Raw genomic sequence first — 20,260 nt, 5'->3', positions numbered from 1 at the left:
GCCTGAACTTGCAGGAGGGTGAAAGGCGTGCAAGGAATAGAGTGAATTGGAACGATGTGGTATACCGGGGTCGACGTGCTATCAATGGATTGATCCAGGACATGTGAAGGGTCTGGGGTAAACCATGGAAAGTTGTGTGGGGCCTGGATGTGGAAAGGGAGCTGTGGTTTCGGTGCATTATCACATGACAGCTAGAGACTGAGTGTGAACGAATGGGGCCTTTGGTGTCTTTTCCTAACGCTACGTCGCACACATGAGGGGGGAGGGGGTTGATATTCCATGTGTGGCGAGGTGGCGATGGGAAAAAATAAAGGCAGACAGTATGAATTATGTACATGTGTATATATGCATATGTCTGTGTGTGTATATATATGTGTACATTGAGATGTATAGGTATATATATTTTCGTGTGTGGATGTGTATGTATATACATGTGCATGTGGGCGGGTTGGGCCATTCTTTCGTCTGTTTCCTTGCGTTACCACGCTAACGAGGGAGACAACGACATAGCAAAATAAATAAAGATAAATAAATATATATATATATATATATATATATATATATATATATATATATATATATATATATATATATATATATATATATATATATATATATATATATATATATATATATATATATATATATATATATATATATATAAGAAGAAAGTTAAGAGTAAATGTGAATAAGAGCAAGGTTATTAGGTACAGTAGGGTTGAGGGTCAAGTCAATTGGGAGGTGAGTTTGAATGGAGAAAAACTGGAGGAAGTGAAGTGTTTTAGATATCTGGGAGTGGATCTGGCAGCGGATGGAACCATGGAAGCGAAGTGGATCATAGGGTGGGGGAGGGGGCGAAAATTCTGGGAGCCTTGAAGAATGTGTGGAAGTCGAGAACATTATCTCGGAAAGCAAAAATGGGTATGTTTGAAGGAAAAGTGGTTCCAACAATGTTGTATGGTTGCGAGACGTGGGCTATGGATAGAGTTGTGCGCAGGAGGATGGATGTGCTGGAAATGAGATGTTTGAGGACAATGTGTGGTGTGAGGTGGTTTGATCGAGTGAGTAACGTAAGGGTAAGAGAGATGTGTGGAAATAAAAAGAGCGTGGTTGAGAGAGCAGAAGAGGGTGTTTTGAAGTGGTTTGGGCACATGGAGAGAATGAGTGAGGAAAGATTGACCAAGAGGATATATGTGTCAGAGGTGGAGGGAACGAGGAGAAGAGTGAGACCAAATTGGAGGTGGAAAGATGGAGTGAAAAAGATTTTGTGTGATCGGGGCCTGAACATGCAGGAGAGTGAAAGGCGGGCAAGGAATAGAGTGAATTGGAGCGATGTGGTATACCGGGATTGACGTGCTGTCAGTGGATTGAATCAAGGCATGTGAAGCGTCTGGGGTAAACCATGGAAAGCTGTGTAGGTATGTATATTTGCGTGTGTGGACGTATGTATATACATGTGTATGGGTGGGGGGGGCCATTTCTTTCGTCTGTTTCCTTGCGCTACTTCGCAAACGCGGGAGACAGCGACAAAGTATAATAAAAAAAAAGTATAATATATATATATATATATATATATATATATATATATATATATATATATATATATATATATAATATATATATATATATATATGGATTTGTATGTAGCATTTATGGATCTGGAGAAGGCATATGATAGAGTTGATAGAGATGCTCTGTGGAAGGTATTAAGAATATATGGTGTGGGAGGCAAGTTGTTAGAAGCAGTGAAAAGTTTTTATCGAGGATGTAAGGCATGTATACGTGTAGGAAGAGAGGAAAGTGATTGGTTCTCAGTGAATGTAGGTTTGCGGCAGGGGTGTGTGATGTCTCCATGGTTGTTTAATATGTTTATGGATGGGGTTGTTAGGGAGGTGAATGCAAGAGTTTTGGAAAGAGGGGCAAGTATGAAGTCTGTTGGGGATGAGAGAGCTTGGGAAGTGAGTCAGTTGTTGTTCGCTGATGATACAGCGCTGGTGGCTGATTCATGTGAGAAACTACAGAAGCTGGTGACTGAGTTTGGTAAAGTGTGTGAAAGAAGAAAGTTAAGAGCAAATGTGAATAAGAGCAAGGTTATTAGGTACAGTAGGGTTGAGGGTCAAGTCAATTGTGGGGTGAGTTTGAATGGAGAAAAACTGGAGGAAGTGAAGTGTTTTAGATATCTGGGAGTGGATCTGGCAGCGGATGGAACCATGGAAGCGCAAGTGGATCATAGGGTGGGGGAGTGGGCGAAAATTCTGGGAGCCTTGAAGAATGTGTGGAAGTCGAGAAAATTATCTCGGAAAGCAAAAATGGGTATGTTTGAAGGAATAGTGGTTCCAACAATGTTGTATGGTTCCGAGACGTGGGCTATGGATAGAGTTGTGCGCAGGAGGATGGATGTGCTGGAAATGAGATGTTTGAGGACAATGTGTGGTGTGAGGTGGTGTGATCGAGTAAGTAACGTAAGGGTAAGAGAGATGTGTGGAAATAAAAAGGGCATGGTTGAGAGAGCAGAAGAGGGTGTTTTGAAATGGTTCGGGAACATGGACAGAATGAGTGAGGAAAGGTTGACCAAGAGAATATTTGTGTCGGAGGTGGAGGGAACGAGGAGAAGAGGGAGACCAAATTGGAGGTGGAAAGATGGAGTGAAAAAGATTTTGTGTGATCGGGGCTTGAACATGCAGGAGGGTGAAAGGAGGTCAAGAAATAGAGTGAATTGGATCGATGTGGTATACCGGGGTTGACGTGCTGTCAGTAGATTCAATCAAGGCATGTGAAGCGTCTGGGGTAAACCATGGAAAGCTGTGTAGGTATGTATATTTGCGTGTGTGGACGTATGTATATACATGTGTATGGGGGTGGGTTGGGCCATTTCTTTCCTCTGTTTCCTTGCGCTACCTCGCAAACGCGGGAGACAGCGACAAAGCAAAAAAAAAACAAAAGAATATATAATAACGCGGTAGCGTTAAGAACAGAGAACTGGGCCTTTGAGGGAATATCCTCACCTGGCCCCCTTCTCTGTTCCTTCTTTTGGAAAATTAAAAAAAATAATGAGAGGGGAGGATTTCCAGTCCACCGCTCCCTCCCCTTTTAGTCGCCTACTACGACACACAGGGAATACGTGGGAAGTATTCTTTCTCCCCTATCCCCAGGGCTAATATATATATATATATATATATATATATATATATATATATATATATATATATATATATATATATATATATATATATATATATATCTATATATATATATATATATATATATATATATATATATATATATATATATATATATATATATATATATATATATATATATATATATATATATATGAATCAGCCACCTGCGCTGTATCATCAGCTAACAACAACTGACTCACTTCCCAAGCTCTCTCATCCCCAACAGACTTCATACTTGCCCCTCTTTCTAAAACTCTTGCATTTACCTCCCTAACAACCCCATCCATAAATAAATTAAACAACCATGGAGACATCACACACCCCTACCGCAAACATACATTCACTGAGAACCAATCACTTTCCTCTCTTCCTACACGTACACATGCCTTACATCCTCGATAAAAACTTTTCACTGCTTCTAACAACTTGCCTCTCACACCATATATTCTTAATACCTTCCACAGAGCATCTCTATCAACTCTATCATATGCCTTCTCCAGATCCATAAATGCTACATACAAATCCATTTGCTTTTCTAAGTACTTCTCACATACATTCTTCAAAGCAAACACCTGATCCGCACATCCTCTACCAATTCTGAAACCACACTGCTCTTCCCCAATCTGATGCTCTGTACATGTCTTCACCCTCTCAATCAATACCCTCCCATATAATTTACCAGGAATACTCAACAAACTTATACCTCTATAATTTGAGCACTCACTCTTATCCCTTTTGCCTTTGTACAATGGCACTATGCACGCATTCCGCCGATCCTCAGGCACCTCACCATGAGTCATACATACATTAAAGAACCTTATTAACCAGTCAATAATACAGTCACGCCCTTTTTTAATAAATTCCACTGCAATACCTTCCAAACCTGCTGCCTTGCCGGCTTTCATCATCCGCAAAGCTTTTACTACCTCTTCTCTGTTTATCAAATCATTTTCCCTAACCCTCTCACTTTGCACACCACCTCGCCCAAAACACACTATATCTGCCACTCTATCATCAAACACATTCAACAAACCTTCAAAATACTCACTCCATCTCCTTCTCACATCACCACTTCTTGTTATCACCTCCCCATTTGCGCCCTTCAATGAAGTTCCCATTTGCTCCCTTGTCTTACGCACTGTATTTACCTCCTTCCAGAAAATCTTTTTATTCTCCCTAAAATTTAATGATACTCTCTCACTCCAACTCTCATTTGCCCTCTTTTTCACCTCTTGCACCTTTCTCTTGACCTCCTGTCTCTTTCTTTTATACATCTCCTACTCAATTCATGTGAGAAACTGCAGAAGCTGGTGACTGAGTTTGATAAAGTGTGTGAAAGAAGAAAGTTAAGAGTAAATGTGAATAAGAGCAAGGTTATTAGGTACAGTAGGGTTGAGGGTCAAGTCAGTTGGGAGGTAAGTTTGAATGGAGCAAAACTGTAGGAAGTAAAGTGTTTTAGATATCTGGGAGTGGATCTGGCAGCTGATAGAACTATGGAAGCGGAAGTAGATCATAGGGTGGGGGAGGGTGCGAAAATCCTGGGAGCCTTGAAGAATGTGTGGAAGTCGAGAACATTATCTCGGAAAGCAAAAATGGTTATGTTTGAAGGAATAGTGGTTCCAACAATGTTGTATGGTTGCGAGGCGTGGGCTATGGATAGAGTTGTGCGCAGGAGGATGGATGTGCTGGAAATGAGATGTTTGAGAACAATCTGTGGTGTGAGGTGGTTTGATCGAGTAAGAAACGTAAGGGTAAGAGAGATGTGTGGAAATAAAAAGAGCGTGGTTGAGAGAGCAGAGGAGGGTGTTTTGAAATGGTTTGGGCACATGGAGAGAATGAGTGAGGAAAGATTGACCAAGAGGATATATGTGTCGGAGGTGGAGGGAAAGAGGAGAAGTGGGAGACCAAATTGGAGGTGGAAAGATGGAGTGAAAAAGATTTTGTGTGATCGGGGCCTGAACATGCAGGAGGGTGAAAGGAGGGCAAGGAATAGAGTGAATTGGATCGATGTGGTATACCGGGGTTGACGTGCTGTCAGTGCATTGAATCAGGGCATGTGAAGCGTTTGGGGTAAACCATGGAAAGCTGTGTAGGTATGTATATTTGCGTGTGTGGACGTATGTATATACATGAGTATGAGGGAGGGTTGGGCCATTTCTTTCGTCTGTTTCCTTGCGCTACCTCGCAAACGCGGGAAACAGCGACAAAGCAAAAAAAGAAGAAAAAAAAAAAATATATATATATATATATATATATATATATATATATATATATATATATATATATATATATATATATATATATATATATACATATATTAACCTTGGGGATAAGGGAGAAAGAATACTTCCTACGTATTCCCTGCGTTTCGTAGAAGGCGACTAAAAGGGGAGGGTGCGGGGGACTGGAAATCCTCCCCACATTTTTTTTTTTTTTAATTTTTCAAAAGAAGGAACAAAGAAGGGGGCCAGGTGAGGATATTCCCTCAAAGGCCAAGTCCTCCTTTCTTAACACTACTTCGCTAACACGGGCAATAATGGCGAAAAATATGAAAGAAATAAAAAGAAGTAAAAGTATATATATATATATATATATATATATATATATATATATATATATATATATATATATATATATATATATATATATATATATATATATATGTATATATATATATATATATATATATATATATATATATATATATATATATATATACATATATATATATATATATATATATATATATATATATATATATATATATATATATATATATATATATATATATATATACTTTTTTTTTTTTTTTTTGCTTTGTCACTGTCTCCCGCGTTTGCGAGGTAGCGCAAGGAAACAGACAAAAGAAATGGCCAAACCCACCCCCATACACATGTATATACATACGTCCACACACGCAAAATATACATACCTACACAGCTTTCCATGGTTTAGCCCAGACGCTTCACATGCCCCGATTCAATCCACTGACAGTATGTGAACCCCGGTATACCACATCGCTCCAATTCACTCTATTCCTTGCCCTCCTTTCACCCTCCGGCATGTTCAGGCCCCGATCACACAAAATCTTTTTCACTCCATCTTTCCACCTCCAATTTGGTCTCCCTCTTCTCCTCGTTCCCTACACCTCCGACACATATATCCTCTTGGTCAATCTCTCCTCACTCATTCTCTCCATATGCCCAAACCATTTCAAAACACCCTCTTCTGCTCTCTCAACCACGCTCTTTTTATTTCCACACATCTCTCTTACCCTTACGTTACTTACTCGATCAAACCACCTCACACCACACATTGTCCTCAAACATCTCATTTCCAGCACATCCATCCTCCTGCGTACAACTCTATCCATAGCCCACGCCTCGCAACCATACAACATTGTTGGAACCACTATTCCTTCAAACATACTCATTTTTGCTTTCCGAGATAATGTTCTCGACTTCCACACATTCTTCACGGCTCCCAGAATTTTCGCCCCCTCCCCCACCCTATGATCCACTTCCGCTTCCATGGTTCCATCCTCTGCCAGATCCACTCCCAGATATCTAAAACACTTCACTTCCTCCAGTTTTTCTCCATTCAAACTCACCTCCCAATTGACTTGACCCTCAACCCTACTGTACCTAATAACCTTGCTCTTATTCACATTTACTCTTAACTTTCTTCTTTCACACACTTTACCGAACTCAGTCACCAGCTTCTGCAGTTTCTCACATGAATCAGCCACCAGCGCTGTATCATCAGCGAACAACAACTGACTCACTTCCTAAGCTCTCTCATCCCCAACAGACTTCATACTTGCCCCTCTTTCCAAAACTCTTGCATTCACCTCCCTAACAACCCCATCCATAAACAAATTAAACAATCATGGAGACATCACACACCCCTGCCGCAAACCTACATTCACTGAGAACCAATCACTTTCCTCTCTTCCTACACGTACAACTGCCTTACATCCTCGATAAAAACTTTTCACTGCTTCTAACAACTTGCCTCCCACACCATATATTCTTAATACCTTCCACAGAGCATCTCTATCAACTCGATCATATGCCTTCTCCAGATCCATAAATGCTATATACAAATTCACTTCCTTTTCTAAGTATTTCTCACATACATTCTTCAAAGCAAACACCTGATCCACACATCCTCTACCACTTCTGAAACCACACTGCTCTTCCCAAATCTGATGCTCTGTACATGCTTTCACCCTCTCAATCAATACCCTCCCATACAATTTACCAGGAATACTCAACAAACCTATACCTCTGTAATTTAAGCTCTCACTCTTATCCCCTTTGCCTTTGTACAATGGCACTATGCACGCATTCCGCCAATACTCAGGCACCTCATCGTGAGTCATACATACATTAAATAACCTTACCAACCAGTCAACAATACAGTCACCCCCTTTTTTAATAAATACCACTGAAATACCATCCAAACCTGCTGCCTTGCCGGCTTTCATCTTCCGCAAAGCTTTTACTACCTCTTCTCTGTTTACCAAATCATTTTCCCTAACCCTCTCACTTTGCACACCACCTCGACCAAAACACCCTATATCTGCCACTCTATCATCAAACACATTCAACAAACCTTCAAAATACTCACTCCATCTCCTTCTCACATCACCACTACTTGTTATCACCTCCCCATTTGCGCCCTTCACTGAAGTTCCCATTTGCTCCCTTGTCTTTTTATTTTTATTCTCCCTAAAATTTAATGATACTCTCTCACCCCAACTCTCATTTGCCCTTTTTTTCACCTCTTGCACCTCTCTCTCTCTCTCTCTCTCTCTCTCTCTCTCTCTCTCTCTCTCTCTCTCTCTCTCTCTCTCTCTCTCTCTCTCTCTCTCTCTCTCTCTCTCTCTCTCTCTCTCTCTCTCTCTATATATATATATATTTTTTTCTTTTTTTTTATACTTTGTCGCTGTCTCCCGCGTTTGCGAGGTAGCGCAAGGAAACAGAGGAAAGAAATGGCCCAACCCCCCCCATACACATGTATATACATACGTCCACACACGCAAATATACATACCTACACAGCTTTCCATGGTTTACCCCAGACGCTTCACATGCCTTGATTCAATCCACTGACAGCACGTCAACCCCGGTATACCACATCGCTCCAATTCACTCTATTCCTTGCCCTCCTTTCACCCTCCTGCATGTTCAGGCCCCGATCACACAAAATCTTTTTCACTCCATCTTTCCACCTCCAATTTGGTCTCCCTCTTCTCCTCGTTCCCTCCACCTCCGACACATATATCCTCTTGGTCAATCTTTCCTCACTCATTCTCTCCATGTGCCCAAACCACTTCAAAACACCCTCTTCTGCTCTCTCAACCACGCTCTTTTTATTTCCACACATCTCTCTTACCCTTACGTTACTCACTCGATCAAACCACCTCACACCACACATTGTCCTCAAACATTTCATTTCCAGCACATCCATCCTCCTGCGCACAACTCTATCCATAGCCCACGCCTCGCAACCATACAACATTGTTGGAACCACTATTCCTTCAAACATACCCATTTTTGCTTTCCGAGATAATGTTCTCGACTTCCACACATTCTTCAGGGCCCCCAGAATTTTCGCCCCCTCCCCCACCCTATGATCCACTTCCGCTTCCATGGTTCCATCCGCTGCCAGATCCACTACCAGATATCTAAAACACTTCACTTCCTCCAGTTTTTCTCCATTCAAACTCACCTCCCAATTGACTTGACCCTCAACCCTACTGTACCTAATAACCTTGTTCTTATTCACATTTACTCTTAACTTTCTTCTTCCACACACTTTACCAAACTCAGTCACCAGCTTCTGCAGTTTCTCACATGAATCAGCCACCAGCGCTGTATCATCAGCGAACAACAACTGACTCACTTCCCAAGCTCTCTCATCCCAACAGACTTCATACTTGCCCCTCTTTCCAAAAACTCTTACATTTACCTCCCTAACAATCCCATCCATAAACAAATTAAACAACCATGGAGACATCACACACCCCTGCCGCAAACCTACATTCACTGAGAACCAATCACTTTCCTCTCTTCCTACACGTACACATGCCTTACATCCTCGATAAAAACTTTTCACTGCTTCTAACAACTTTCCTCCCACACCATATATTCTTAATACCTTCCACAGAGCATCTCTATCAACTCTATCATATGCCTTCTGCAGATCCATAAATGCTACATACAAATCCATTTGCTTTTGTAAGTATTTCTCACATACATTCTTCAAAGCAAACACCTGATCCACACATCCTCTACCACTTCTGAAACCACACTGCTCTTCCCCAATCTGATGCTCTGTACATGCCTTCACCCTCTCAATCAATACCCTCCCATATAATTTACCAGGAATACTCAACAAACTTATACCTCTGTAATTTGAGCATTCACTCTTATCCCCTTTGCCTTTGTACAATGGCACTATGCACGCATTCCGCCAATCCTCAGGCACCTCACCATGAGTCATACATACATTAAATAACCTTACCAACCAGTCAACAATACAGTCACCCCCTTTTTTAATAAATTCCACTGCAATACCATCCAAACCTGCTGCCTTGCCGGCTTTCATCTTCCGCAAAGCTTTCACTACCTCTTCTCTGTTTACCAAATCATTTTCCCTAACCCTCTCACTTTGCACACCACCTCGACCAAAACACCCTATATCTGCCACTATTTCATCAAACACATTCAACAAACCTTCAAAATACTCACTCCATCTCCTTCTCACATCACCACTACTTGTTATCACCTCCCCATTTGCTCCCTTCACTGAAGTTCCCATTTGCTCCCTTGTCTTACGCACTTTATCTACCTCCTTCCAGAACATCTTTTTATTCTCCCTAAAATTTAATGATACTCTCTCACCCCAACTCTCATTTGCCCTTTTTTTCACCTCTTGCACCTTTCTCTTGACCTCCTGTCTCTTTATATATATATATATATATATATATATATATATATATATATATATATATATATATATATATATATATATATATATATATATATATATATATATAAATATTTATTTATTAATTTTTATATTTATTTTACTTTGTCGCTGTCTCCCGCGTTTGCAAGGTAGCGCAAGGAAACAGACGAAAGAAATGGCCCAACCCCCCCCCCCCATACACATGTATATACATAGGTCCACACACGCAAATATACATACCTAAACAGCTCTCCATGGTTTACCCCAGACGCTTCACATAACTTGATTCAATCCACTGACAGCACGTCAACCCCGGTATACCACATCGCTCCAATTCACTCTATTCCTTGCCCTCCTTTCACCCTCCTGCATGTTCAGGCCCCGATCACACAAAATCTTTTTCACTCCATCTTTCCACCTCCAATTTGGTCTCCCTCTTCTCCTCGTTCCCTCCACCTCCGACACATATATCCTCTTGGTCAATCTTTCCTCACTCATTCTCTCCATGTGCCCAAACCACTTCAAAACACCCTCTTCTGCTCTCTCAACCACGCTCTTTTTATTTCCACACATCTCTCTTACCCTTACGTTACTCACTCGATCAAACCACCTCACACAACACATTGTCCTCAAACATCTCATTTCCAGCACCTCCATCCTCCTGCGCACAACTCTATCCATAGCCCAAGCCTCGCAACCATACAACATTGTTGGAACCACTATTCCTTCAAACATACCCATTTTTGCTTTCCGAGATAATGTTCTCGACTTCCACACATTCTTATATATATACATATATATATATATATATATATATATATATATATATATATATATATATATATATATATTTTTTTTTTTTTTTTTTTTTTTATACTTTGTCGCTGTCTCCCGCGTTTGCGAGGTAGCGCAAGGAAACAGACGAAAGAAATGGCCCAACCCCCCCCCCCCCATACACATGTACATACACACGTCCACACACGCAAATATACATACCTACACAGCTTTCCATGGTTTACCCCAGACGCTTCACATGCCTTGCTTCAATCCACTGACTGCACGTCAACCCCTGTATACCACATGACTCCAATTCACTCTATTTCTTGCCCTCCTTTCACCCTCCTGCATGTTCAGGCCCCGATCACACAAAATCTTTTTCACTCCATCTTTCCACCTCCAATTTGGTCTCCCTCTTCTCCTCGTTCCCTCCACCTCCGACACATATATCCTCTTGGTCAATCTCTCCTCACTCATTCTCTCCATGTGCCCAAACCATTTCAAAACACCCTCTTCTGCTCTCTCAACCACGCTCTTTTTATTTCCACACATCTCTCTTACCCTTACGTTACTTACTCGATCAAACCACCTCACACCACACATTGTCCTCAAACATCTCATTTCCAGCACATCCATCCTCCTGCGCACATCTCTATCCATAGCCCACGCCTCGCAACCATACAGCATTGTTGGAACCACTATTCCCTCAAACATACCCATTTTTGCTTTCCGAGATAATGTTCTCGACTTCCACACATTTTTCAAGGCTCCCAAAATTTTCGCCCCCTCCCCCACCCTATGATCCACTTCCGCTTCCATGGTTCCATCCGCTGACAGATCCACTCCCAGATATCTAAAACACTTCACTTCCTCCAGTTTTTCTCCATTCAAACTCACCTCCCAATTGACTTGACCCTCACCCCTACTGTACCTAATAACCTTGCTCTTATTCACATTTACTCTCAACTTTCTTCTTCCACACACTTTACCAAACTCAGTCACCAGCTTCTGCAGTTTCTCACATGAATCAGCCACCAGCGCTGTATCATCAGCGAACAACAATTGACTCACTTCCCAAGCTCTCTCATCCCCAACAGACTTCATACTTGCCCCTCTTTCCAGGACTCTTGCATTTACCTCCTTTACAACCCCATCCATAAACAAATTAAACAACCATGGAGACATCACACACCCCTGCCGCAAACCTACATTCACTGAGAACCAATCACTTTCCTCTCTTCCTACACGTACACATGCCTTACATCCTCGATAAAAACTTTTCACTGCTTCTAACAACTTGCCTCCCACACCATATATTCTTAATACCTTCCACAGAGCATCTCTATCAACTCTATCATATGCCTTCTCCAGATCCATAAATGCTACATACAAATCCATTTGCTTTTCTAAGTATTTCTCACATACATTCTTCAAAGCAAACACCTGATCCACACATCCTCTACCACTTCTGAAACCGCACTGCTCTTCCCCAATCTGATGCTCTGTACATGCCTTCACCCTCTCAATCAATACCCTCCCATATAATTTACCAGGAATACTCAACAAACTTATACCTCTGTAATTTGAGCACTCACTCTTATCCCCTTTGCCTTTGTATAATGGCACTATGCACGCATTCCGCCAATCCTCAGGCACCTCACCATGAGTCATACATACATTAAATAACCTTACCATATATATATATAACATCTAAACCTCCAACAGCCCGGATCGAACCCGTGACCCTATGCAAGAAAGGCAGGAATGATAACCGCTAGGCTATGGGCCTGGCTAATAAGAAACAACGATTCGAATAGTAAGTACTCGAATACCCTTCGTCTCACAATGGTGAGCAACGGGGTCTATACCGGTTATTTCCCAACAGGCGCACATAACCAGCTGATAGTGTATTAACGAACCTAACTTTACAACGCGGAGGTATATGAATACGAATAAAGTGCATATGAACGCGCACCTTCATAGAACATACAAACCTCCAGCAGCCAGCATCGAACCCGGGGCCCCTGTGGAAGAGGCAGGCATGCTAACCGCTAGGCTAATGTCCTGTTTAATAGGAAACAACCATTCGAATAATAAGTACTCGAGTACCCTTCGTCTCACAATGGTGAGCAACGGGGTCTATACCGGTTATATCCCAAGAAGCGCACATAGCCTGCTGATAGCATCTTACCGAACCTAACTGTACAACGCGGAGGTATATGAATACGAATAAAGTGCATAGCAACTCGCACCTTCATAGAACATACAAACCTCCAACAGCCAGGATCGAACCCGGGAACCTGTGCAAGAGGCAGGAATGCTAACCGCTACACAACGGGCCTGGCTAATAGGAAACAACTATTCGAATACTAATTACTCGAATACCCTTCGTCTCACAATGGTGAGCAATGGAATCTACACCGGTTACTTCCCAACAGACGCACATAGCCAGCTGATATTCGAGTACTTAGCATTCGAATATGTGTTTATATGTTTTGACACGTTACTTAGTGAGTTCGGTAGTCTCCATCAGATATGAATTGTCAAAAGGGTTAGTTTTTTTATTAAGCCCTTAGTGGGTAAGGTATCAAGTTCTAATATCATGAACAATGTAGATTTAGTCAACAAGCTAAACAATATCAATGTTAATTTTGATTTCAAACTAGTTAGCTTTGATGCTTCCTCACTTTTCACTAAAGTTCCAGTTGAAGACCTTTTAGAATATTTTATTGATGTCGTGGATGATATTCATTTACGTGTTTTAAAGTCTGTTTTCATTGAACTGATTAAATTATGTATAAAAGACTGTGTATTTCAATTCAATGGAGATTATTATGCTCATAAATCTGGTATGGCAATGGGTAACACTCTTTCACCTTCATTCATGTACACATGCCTTACATCCTCGATAAAAACTTTTCACTGCTTCTAACAACTTGCCTCCCACACCATATATTCTTAAAGCCATCCACAGAGCATCTCTATGAACTCTATCATATGCCTTCTCCAGATCCATAAATGCTACATACAGATCCATTTGTTTTTCTAAGTATTTCTCAAATACATTCTTCAAAGCAAACACCTGATCCACACATCCTCTACCACTTCTGAAACCACACTGCTCTTCCCCAATCTGATTCTCTGTACACGCCTTCACCCTCTCAATCAATACCCTGCCATATAATTTACAAGGAATACATTACAAACTTATACCTCTGTAATTTGAGCACTCACTCTTATCCCCTTTGCCTTTGTACAATGGCACTATGGAAGCATTCCGCCAATCCTCAGGCACCTCACCATGAATCATACATACATTAAATAACCTTACCAACCAGTCAACAATACAGTAACCCTCTATTCTAATAAATTCCACTGCAATACCATCCAAACCTGCTGCTATCCTGGCTTTCATATTCTGTAAAGCTTTTACTACCTCTTCTCTATTTACCAAATCATTTTCCCTAACCCTCTCACTTTGCACACCACCTCGACCAAAACACCCTATATTTGCCACTCTATCATCAAACACATTCAACAAACCTTCAAAATACTCACTCCATCTCCTTCTCACATCACCACTACTTGTTATCACCTCCCCATTAGCCCCCTTCACTGAAGTTCCCATTTGCTTCCTTGTCTTACGCACTTTATTTACCTCCTTCCAAAACATCTTTTTATTCTCCCTAGAATTTAATGATACTCTCTCACCCCAACTCTGATTTGCCCTCTTTTTCACCTCTTGCACCTTTCTCTTGACCTCCTGCCTCTTTCTTTTATACCTCTCCCACTCATTTGGATTTTTTCCCTGCAAAAATCGTTCAAATGCCTCTCTCTTCTCTTTCACTAATAATCTTACTTCTTCATCCCACCACTCACTACCTTTTCTAATCAACCCACCTCCCACACTTCTCATGCCACAAGCATCTTTTGCGCAAGCCATCAATGCTTCCCTAAATACATCCCATTCCTCCCCCACTCCCCTTACCTCCTTTCTTCTCACCTTTTTCCATTCTTTACTCAGTCTCTCCTGGTACTTCCTCACACAAGTCTCTTTCCCAAGCTCACTTACTCTCACCACTCTCTTCACCCCAACATTCTCTCTTCTTTTCTGAAAACCCCCACAAATCTTCACATTCGCCTCCACAAGATAATGATCAGACATCCCTCCAGTTGCACCTCCCAGCACATTAACATCCAAAAATCTCTCTTTCGTGCGTCTATCAATTAACACGTAATCCAATAACGCTCTCTGGCCATCTCTCCTACTTACATACGTATACTTATGTATATCTCGCTTTTTAAACCATGTATTCCCAATCACCAGTCCTATTTCAGCGCATAGATCTAGAAGCTCCTTGCCATTTCCATTTACAACACTGAACACTCCATGTATACCAATTATTCCCTCAACTGCCACATTACTCACCTTTGCATTCAAATCACCCATCACTATAACCCAGTGTTGTGCATTAAAACCCCTAACACACTCATTCAGCTTCTCCCAAAACACTTGCCTCTCATGATCTTTCTTCTCATGCCCAGGTGCATATGCACCAATAATCACCCATCTCTCTCTATCAACTTTCAGTTTTACCCATATCAATCTACAATTTGATTTCTTACACTCTATCACTTACTCCCACAACTCCTGATTCAGGAGTAGTGCTACTCCTTCCCTTGCTCTTGTCCTCTCACTAACCCCTGACTTTACACCCAAGACATTCCCAAACCACTCTTCCCCTTTACCCTTTAGCTTCGTTTCACTCAGAGCCAAAACATCCAGGTTCCTTTCCTCAAACATACTACCTATCTCTCCTTTTTTCTCATCTTGTTTACATCCACACACATTTAGACACCCCAATCTGAGCCTTCGAGGAGGATGAGCACTCCTCGCGTGACTCCTTCTTCTGTTTCCCATTTTAGAAAGTTAAAATACAAGGAAGGGAGGGTTTCTGGCCCTCGCTCCCGTCCCTTTTAGTCGCCTTCTACGACACGTGAGAAATGCGTGGGAAGTATTCTTTCTCCCCTATCCCCAGGGATATATATACATTATTTATCTATCATTATCATTATTTTGCTTTGACACTGTCTCCCACGTTAACGATGTAGCGCAAGGAAAGAGATGAAAGAATGGCCGAACCCTCTGACATAAACATATATATACTTACACAATCACACACGCAAATATACATACCTCTACATCTCAACGTATACATATATATACACACGCAGACATATACATATTTACACATGCACATAATTGATACTGTCTGCCTTTATTCATTTCCATCGCCACCCCGCCAATCATGAAAATAGCCACCTCCTCCCCCCAAAAGTGCGAGAAGTAGCACAAGGAAAAGACAACAAAGGCCACTTCCGTTCACATTCAATCTCTAGCTGTCATGTAATATTGCAACGAAACCCCAGCTCCCTATCCACATCAAGGCCTCACAAAACTTTCCATGGTTTACCCCAGATGCTTCATATGCCCTAGTTCAATCCATTGACAGCAGCTCGACCCCGGTATACGACATCGCTCCAATTCACACTATTCCTTGCACGCCTTTCACATTCCTGCATGATCAAGCCCCGATAACTGAAAATTTTTTCACTCAATCTTTCCACCTCCAATTTGGTCTCCCGCTTCTCCTCATTCCCAACACCTCAAACATATATATCCCCTTGGTCAATCTCTCCTCAATCATTCTCTCAAGGTGACCAAACCATTTCAACACAACCTCTTCTGCTCTCTCAACCACACACTTTTTATTACCACACATCTCTCTTACCCTATTATTACTTACTCGATCAAATCATCTCACACCGCATATTGTCCTCAAACATCTCATTTCCAGCAAATCCACCCTCATCCGCACAACTCTATCCATAGCCCATGCCTCGCAACCATATAACAGTGTTGGAACCACTACTCCTTCAAACATACCCATTTTTGCTTTCCGAGATAATAATCTCGACTTCCACACATTCTTCAAGGCTCCCAGAAATTTCGCCCACTCCCCGACCCTATTATAAACTTCCGCTTCCATGGTTCCATCCGCTGCCAAATCACTTTCCTCTCTTCCTACACGTACACTTGCCTTACATCCTCGATAAAAACTTTTCACTGCTTCTAACAACTTGCGTCCAACACCATATATTCTTAATACCTTCCACAGAGCATATCTATCATCTCTATCATATGCCTTCTCCAGATCCATAAATGCTATATAGAAATCCATTTCCTTTTCTAAGTATTTCTCATATACATTCTTCAAAGCAAACACCTGATCCACACATCCTCTACCACTTCTGAAACCACACTGCCCTTCCCCAATCTGATGCTCTATACATGCCTTTACCCTATCAATCAATACCCTCCCATATAATTTCCTAGGAATACTCAACAAACTTATACCTCTGTAATTTGAGCACTCCCCTTTGTCACTTTTACCTTTGTACAATGGCACAATGCAAGCATTCCGCCAATCCTCAGGCACCTCGCCATGAATCATACATACATTGAATAACATTACCAACCAGTCAACAATAGAGTCACCCCTTCTTTTAATAAGTTCCACAGCAATAACATCCAAACCCGCTGCTTTGCCGGCTTTCATCTTCCGCAAAGACTTTGCTACCTCTTCTCATTTCACCAAATCATTTTCCCTAACCCTCTCACTTTCCACAACACCTCGATCACAGCACCCTATATCTGCCACTCTATCATCAAACACAATCAACAAACCTTCGAAATACTCACTGCATCTCCTTCTCACATCACCAGTACTTGTTGTCACCTTCCCGTTAGCTCCCTTCACTGAAGTTCCCATTTGTTCTCTTGTCTTACGCACTTTATATACCTCCTTCCAAAACATCTTTTTATTCTCCCTACAATTTAAGGATTCTCTCTCACCCCAACTCTCATTTGCATTCTTTTTCACCTCTTGCACCTTTCTCTTGACCTCCTTTCTCTTTCTTTTATACATCTCCCGCTCATTTCCATTATTTCCCCGCAAAAATCGTCCAAATGCCTCTCTCTTCTCTTTCACTAATAATCTTACTTCTTCATCCCACCACTCAAAACCCTTTCTAATCTACCCACCTCCTACGCTTCTCATGCTAGAAGCATCTTTTCCGCAAGCCATCACTGCTTCCCTAAATACATCCCATTCATCCTCCACTCCTCTTACCTCCTTTGTTCTCACCTTTTTCCATTCTGTATTCAGTCTCTTCTGGTACTTCCTCACATAAGTCTCCTTCCCAACCTCACTCACTCTCACTACTCTCTTCGCCGCAACATTCTCTCTTATTTTCTGAAAACTTCTACAAATCTTCACCCTTGCCTCCACAATAAAATGATCAGACATCCCTCCAGTTGCACCGCTCAGTACATTAACATCCAAAAGTCTCACTTTTGCACGCCTATCAATTAACACGTAATTCAATAACGTTCTCTGGCCATTTCTCGTACTTACATACGTATACTTATGTATATCTCACTTTTTAAACCAGGTATTACCAATCACCAGTCCTTTTTCAGCACAAAAATCTACAAGCTCTCCACCATTTCTATTTACAACACTGAACACTCCATGTATACCAATTATTCAACTACCGCATTACTAACCTTTGCATTCAAATCACCCATTCTTATAACCTGGTCTCGTGCATCAAAACCACTAACACACTCATTCAGCTGCTCCCAAAACACTTGCCTGTCATGATCCTCCTTCACATTACCAGATGCATAAGCACCAATAATCACCCATCTCTCTCCATCAACTTTCAGTTTTACCCATATCAATCTAGAATTTACTTTCTTACACTCTATCAAATACTCCCACCACCCCTGTTTCAGGCGTAGTGCTACTCCTTCCCTTGCTCTCGTCCTCTCATTAACCCCTGTCTTTACTTCCAAGACATTCCCAAACTACTCTTCCCCTTTACCCTTGAGCTTCGTTTCACTCAGAGCCAATACATCCAGGTTCCTTTCCTCAAACATAATACCTAACTCTCCTTTTTTCTCATCTTGGTTAGATCCACATATATTTAGACACACCAATTTGAGCCTTCGAGGAGGATGAGCACTCCCCGCGTCACTCTTTCTTCTGTTTCCCCTTTTAGAAAGTTAAAATTCAAGGAGGGGAGGGTTTCTAGCCCCCCACTCCCGTCCCCTTTAGTCGTCTTGTACGTCACTTGAGGAATGCGAGGGAAATATTCTTTGTTCCCTATTCCTGTGGACCAGGGATAGCAAAATAGAAAAAAATAAATATAAATGATATTGAAATATCACACACCCCTGCCGCAAACCTACATTCACTGAGAACCAATCAGTTTCCTCTCTTCATTCATGTACACATGCCTTACATTCTCGATAAAAAACTTTTCACTGCTTCTAACAACTTGCTTCCCGCGCCATACATTCTCCATACCTTCCACAGAGCATCTCGATAAACTCTATCATATGCCTTTTACAGATCCATAAATGCTACATACAAGTCCATTTGCTTTTCTAAGTATTTCTCACATACATTCTTTAAAGCAAACACCTGATCCACACATCCTCTACCACTTCTGAAACCACACTGCTCTTTCCCAATCCGATGCTCTGTACACCCCTTCACCCTCTCAATCAATACCCTCCCATATAATTTACCAGGAATACTCAACACAATTATACCTCTATGATTTGAGCATTCACTCTTATCCCCTTTCCCTTTGTACAATGGCACTATGCAAGCATTCCGCCAATCTTCAAGCAACTCACTATGAATCATACATACATTAAATAACCTTACCAACCAGTCAACAATACAGTCATCCCTTTTTTAATCAATTCCACTGCAATACCATCCACACCCGCTGCCTTGCCGGCTTTCATCTTCCGCAATGCTTTTACTTCCTCTTCTCTGTTTACTAAATAATTTTCCTTACCCTCTCACTTTGCACACCATTTCGACCAAAACACCCTATATCTGCCACTCTATCATCAAACACATTCAACAAACCTTCAAAATGCTCACTCCATCTCCTTCTCACATCACCACTGTTTGTTATCACCTCCCCATTAGCCCCCTTCACTGAAGTTCCCATTTGCTCACTTGTCTTACGCACTTTATTTACCTCCTACCAAAACATATTTTTACTCTCCCTAAGATTGAATGACACTCTCTCACTCCTTCTCTCATTTGCACTATTTTTCACCTCTTGCACCTTTCTCTTGACCTCCAGCTTCTTTCTTTTATACATCTCCCACTCATTTCCATTATTTCCTTTCAAAAATCGACCAAATGCCCTCTTTTTCTCTTCACTAAATAATCT

This window comes from Panulirus ornatus, chromosome 13 (genome assembly GCF_036320965.1).
Source record: "Panulirus ornatus isolate Po-2019 chromosome 13, ASM3632096v1, whole genome shotgun sequence".
In the NCBI taxonomy this organism is placed as follows: domain Eukaryota; kingdom Metazoa; phylum Arthropoda; class Malacostraca; order Decapoda; family Palinuridae; genus Panulirus; species Panulirus ornatus.
This window is presented reverse-complemented; position numbering follows the sequence as displayed.